The sequence below is a fragment of the Musca autumnalis genome, unplaced genomic scaffold (genome assembly GCF_047663935.1).
Source record: "Musca autumnalis isolate F117 unplaced genomic scaffold, ASM4766393v1 scaffold_5, whole genome shotgun sequence".
Lineage (NCBI taxonomy): Eukaryota > Metazoa > Arthropoda > Insecta > Diptera > Muscidae > Musca > Musca autumnalis.
The window spans coordinates 29715523-29721522 of record NW_027412088.1 but is presented as its reverse complement, the minus strand read 5'-3'; the positions used below and the strand labels follow the sequence as shown (position 1 = coordinate 29721522).

General features: G+C 39.4%; 1 protein-coding gene across 1 annotated transcript in view; it reads left to right on the top strand.

Annotated features, from left to right (window-relative positions):
• Nucleotides 1–2354: 2354 nt before the first annotated feature.
• Nucleotides 2355–6000, top strand: part of LOC141405239 (uncharacterized) — a 62473-nt gene continuing 58827 nt past the window's right edge. The window contains exon 1 of the mRNA XM_073989341.1: nt 2355–2449. The gene's annotated coding sequence lies outside the window, so the exon portion shown is untranslated. The remainder of the gene's footprint in view (nt 2450–6000) is intronic.

Genomic DNA, 6000 nt, shown 5'->3' with positions numbered 1-6000 from the left:
GCATGTCAGTGGGCAAGAATGACTAATCATTGAAATTCTCAATTCCAAGAAGTGATTAATGCGGATGTCATCCATCGAACAACGTTTCATTAGAATATAATGTTGACAAAGAAAAAATATTGCAACGATTACCCGTTAGTGGCTCGTTTTATTTTCAAACTGTAATTAAGACGTTTTTCACGTTTTTTTTGCCTTTTTCCCTTTTTCATTTGCTCATTATGTGCTAAATCTTTGAAGTAATGCTAACTATAGAGATTTGCCAGGCGAGATTTCCAACCTCTTGCCATTCTAGGTCATATCCCTGGAGAGGGAGAGCAAAAAAGTATCTATTTCAGTAGCTTCAAATTGTCTTAACCCTTTTTTCCGTGGTTAAAATAACACGGATGCTCTGTGAATATCTATTACAACACCAGGGTATTCTATTTGCCCACCCACTCCCTCTCTGGTAAAGTGGCACCCCAACAGAATAGGGGAAAATATCGTTTGTGTTGTTTTGAAACAAAAAAAAATAATTTTCATTTCAGTTCACGTAATACGGGCACGTTCCGTCCTTAACGTTAGTGATTTTTCTTTTTCTTTTTTGCTTGTTTGCAAATTCCCTACACGAAACCGTGGTATGCATATATACCACGGTTTCGCATGCATGAATTTGTTGTTGCTGTATTTACAACAACAATTGAAACAAAAGTATACCATGTCCCCAAAGAGACCTCTATATAGCCAAAATGCCAAAATATATTGGTCATGATATGGCCTTTGGTCGATTAACGAAATATAAGACCGACCATCAAACCAAACATGAAATGAAACGAAAAACGGAAGCGGCGGCCAAGCCATCCAAGAAGAAGTCCGACCATTTATAACAGGACTCATTTATATTTGAGAGGATAACAAAGCTGACTGCCTACCTATGTACACATACACGGCCGACCTACTCCCCCCTAATAACCAAAAAAAAAAACATGACACGAATATTTGGGGCAATGTGATGATGGTTTAACAAACACGAAAATCAACCACCCACCCACCTAATGGATGGCTTTCAAATGCAGGCACACACATACACTGGGTTACCCCACATATTTATCGTATATGTGTAAATATATATATGTATACCATATACATATTTTATTACATTATATACTTTGCATTAGGGTCCTCGGGTCGCAGGTTTTTTTCTTCTTGCAACAGCTCACTTTACATTATATAATCTGTGGAATCGTTAAGCATTACATGCGCATTATTACATAGGTACCCCCTCCCCGTTGGGCGTAAAAGCTTTCGAGGAGTGCCAAATAACAAATCCAGGCCATGGCAGGTGGAAGGCGGAAAACTGGCATGAGGTCCTTGCCAAAATGAAAAAAGAAAAGATTACATAAAAATGCCAACAAAACTTTGGCAACCATCAAGAGCTTTTTGAAAGTTTTGAGAACTCCACCCTTAAGGACAACAAAGTCCAACAAAATAATGCCATGAGATACATAAGCCAACATTTTATCAAGAGCACGATTAGCAGGACGCATGTCTGTAGAGGATTTTCACAAGGAGCTCACTGCCAAGCAAATTCTAGAGGGGGTGGAATATTATGGCATGTTCAAAAATTGCCTGGTCCCCCCTTTCCAACCCTCCCCCACCCCTCACAAAACAGAGTGTGTTGAAAAATACATATTTTCCATATCGATTGACCCAGTTTCTGGTTTTTGTTTCGCCCCATTGCGACATTCTAAAGGACGACGCAGTCATCATGCGCCGTATCATTGTTTGCTCTTTTGTGACTTTTTTTTTTTTTTGTCTTTCTTTTTTTCTTTCTTTCATTTTTTCTTCATCATCAACAATCTAAGCAATTTGACAAATTTCTTTTATAAGCATTTTATTTCAGCTCCCCTGCGTACTTTTTGCCATGTGTAGGTGCGTGTGTGTGGGGCTGCTATTTCTAGGATTAGCATAGAATTCTCTATAACTAGAAAATATTCAGGCCACAGATCCAAAACACACACACAGCTATACTTGACAGTAATTAGGTGTACACACGCAGAGGAATAAAAATATCCTTCGTTTTATTTTTTCACCCAGCAACAACAACATACAATTTACTACACAAAACCAACTGAGTCCTGAGTGGAGCTACTGGTGGGGATGGTGGTGTTGTGCAGAATAAGTCAATCAGTTACATACATACATACACATCCGCACACACACTTGCACACACCAATGTTTACCGGAAATTCACAAAGTGTCCCAGTTTTTCCATTTCCTTTTCCTATTTTTATTCGTTTATGTTTTCATATTTCATGGAAGTGGGTGTGGAGTGATGATGTTTGTATGTATATATGTGTGGGTGTGTGTTGTATAATGTTATTTTTAATCAGCAGATTATAGATTTTTTTTAAACTTCGTTGGAAATAAATGTGAAAAAAGTTTTTTTTTAGTATTTTTCGGAATACTGCAGGTAAGTTATTCGATATATTTATTTGGTATGCATTTAGTATTCGTACAAAGTTCACACTTTGCTTTGCAAGATTACATTAGTTTTAACTGATTAGCGGATCTCAGTTAAAATAAAAAGGAACCTCTTCGAACACTACAACACCAAAAGAATTTCAGACAAAAGACAGCCTTTCTGCCAGTATTGAATAGTCTAACTTTACATGAAACAAGTAAAAAAGTATCAGTCGGCTTTGCCGAAAGAGATATACCCTCAGCCTACGTCAGGGGTTTTTCAGAATTTGGTGTCCCTTTTTGGACATTCGAACTTGCCTACAACTATGTTGATTAGGATACATGTTAAAAAGTGTTTCAGAGGAGGTACTTGAAGGAATGGACCAACATAGTCCATTAGGCACAAACGTAGAACTTTTGTGGGAGAGGTACCCTAAGAAGAGGACCTATGTGGGCCATTTTAGAAGTTAAGCTAAATTTGGACAAAATATTAGGATATCCAATGTTTGGACCAAATTGGTTAATCGATTCGGAAGTTATCGTGCTCTCCATTCACTACAAATGTTGCCATAGGGTGTTTTACCCCTTTCGGGCTGTTTTCTTAATAAGTATGGACTTGCCTCTGAAACAGCATTTACAGTCGTAATTGAGGCAGCGAATGCAAGTTGCTTCAACAAAAATCGAAGTGATTCGAGAGCAGCTCCTAAACTGAACTTATCCTAAATTTTGTGTAGGAGGTACCCGAAGGATTAGACAAATATAGCCCATATACAAACCTGATCAACGTCTGGCAAATATATTAGGATGTGTAAAGTATGAACCAAATCGGTCACTCCCTTCAAGAGTTATCGTGGCCACAATTTTTCGGAAAATGTTTGAAGTTGTGTGGGGGAGGTACCTGTAGGAGTGGACCGATATGGCTTTTCTTCGAACTTAAACTTTGCTTGAACAAAATATAAGGAAGGCCAAATTTTGGAGCGAATCGGCAAACCCGTTTTAGAGTTATATTGCGCTCCAGTAGCGACACACGGTGTCGGCAACTTTCAGGCTATTTTCTCAGGAAGTATGGACTTGCCCCTGATGAAACTTATACCATCGTATCGGGGGTAGTGAATACAAGTTGCTACAACAAAAATCAAAGCTATTCGAGAGCAGCTCCTAAACTCAACTTTTCCGAAATTTTGTGTGGGAGGTACCCGAAGGAGTGGACAAATATCGTCCATATTTAAACCTGATCTATGCCTGGTAAATATATTAGGATATGCAAAGTATGGACCAAATTGGTTACTCCCTTCAAGAGTTAACGTGCGCACAAATTTTCCGAACATTTTCGAACTTTTGTGGGGGAGGTACCGGAAGGAGTGGACCGATATAAACCATCTTCGAACTTAAACTAAGTTTGGACAAAATATTGCGAAAGCCAAATTTTGGATCGAATCGGTTGATCTGTTCGAGAGCTATCGTGCGCTCCAGCCAGACAGACGGACGGACATGGCTAAATCAACTTCAAATTGTCTGAAACACATTTCGTCCAAACATTCTTGGGGATCTAAAAACATTATTTCGATGAGGCACATTTTGCCCGTATGAAAGTGTATATACCCTCGTTACATTAATGCTGAGGGTATAAAAACAATGACTATTTGGATTAGTCAACAGATAATGGGTTTCTGGAATCAACAACGTAAGACATCCAGTGGACCAACTATAAAAGTTGGTCATTTGAGTGCCACCGAGGTGTAATGGTATGCACACCCGCCTTGCACGCTGAATGCCCGGATTCGATTTTCAGTGCAGGCAAGATCCAATTTTCAATGGTGGCAAAATACGCCTCAGTGTAATGTTGGCGACATTTCCTGAGCATTGCATACGTAGATATTTATGTTCCCACAACATCCCCGAAGGGACAAGGGGAACCACTATCATATCAATGAGTGCACTCCTATATGAATCGGCTCAATAATATGGAACTTCATTTTTATTGGCGAGTCCAAACGGCGTGTCTAACGACATCACTTGTAGATAAGTTTTTCATGGCTGAAATACTCAGGAAATGTATGACAACATTACACTGAGGGTATTTGCCACTATAGAATATTTTAATGGTCTGGTCAGGGATTGAAACGCATACCAACTTCAATGAGAAGACCTCCACGTCTTCTATGAGAAGAACACCACGTCTTCTATGAGAAGACCTCCACGCCTTCTTTGAGAAGAACACCACGTCTTCTATGAGAAGACTTCCACGTCTTCTTGGAGAAGAACTCCACGTCTTCTATGAGAAGACATCCACGTCTTCTATGAGAAGACCTCCACGTCTTCTATGAGAAGACATCCACGTCTTCTATGAGAAGACATCCATGTCTTCTTGGAGAAGACCCCCATGTCTTCTTGGAGAAGACCTCCACGTCTTCTTGGAGAAGACCTCCACGTCTTCTTGGAGAAGACCTCCACGTTTTCTTGGAGAAGACCTCCACGTCTTCTTGGAGAAGACCTCCACGTCTTCTATGAGAAGAACACCACGTCTTCTATGAGAAGACCTCCATGTCTTCTTTGAGAATACCTCCATGTCTTCTTTGAGAAGACCTCCACGTCTTCTATGAGAAGATCTCCACGTCTTCTATGAGAAAACCTCCACGTCTTCCATAAGAATGCGGACCTCAAGGCGTGTTTGAATATTCTTCCACTGCGTAGCGCATACCACACTGGGGCCGCATAGCTTTAAAGCAATGTCGTGCTTTGGTATTGTTAAAGTTACGAAGTTTTTCGGCAATTCACACACACACGACCCGAACGCATCGAAAGAGCACACAAATGTTTTGATTTGTTTTTGTTTTGCAGCATGCCTGCATACAACGTTACTAACACACTGTCAAAAGTTGCAAATATTGAGAATTTTGTGTGCCCTCTTCTTGGTCGGCTATGCTTTAAAGAGATGAACAAGTTTTCTTTCTCAGCACATCAAGAGCTGCCGGTCACCGACTTAAGAACCTTTTTCCTACTTTTTGATCTTTCGCATATACCTTTGACATAATTTTGAATTACAAATGGTGTTATAAGTTGATCCGTCTTCATGTAAGGGTGCAATTTATTGATCTTCTGTCCATAAACCCCTTCCAAATCGATAAATTCTTGAATGAATTACACTGGTCAACAGGACTTTTGTTTCAACCGAAGTTGCAGTTGTTTCTAGATGAAATCAGCGAGTTATTTTCAAATCCGGTCCTGATGGAGACATCAGCTCTTGTTTTTGAGATATAGCTCAAAATCGAGTTTTTACGAGTTTAACCCAGACTTTCGTTATTTTCGGATACAAGCAAATATTTTTTTGTGGGTTTTTCGACATTAATATATTAAGGAGATGTTGTACGCTCGATACAAATCGTTTTTGAAATAGTTATTGTGAGTATATATCAAAAAAATATAGAAAATATACGACGGACCTTGTAAAAATTGCTTATTTTGAGTACATTAAGCTGTAATTACGTCATCGGGGGAAGTCATAGGATCTTCATATGGCAATGCGGATATGCTTAGGGCGTCTACTATATAATCCAGTAT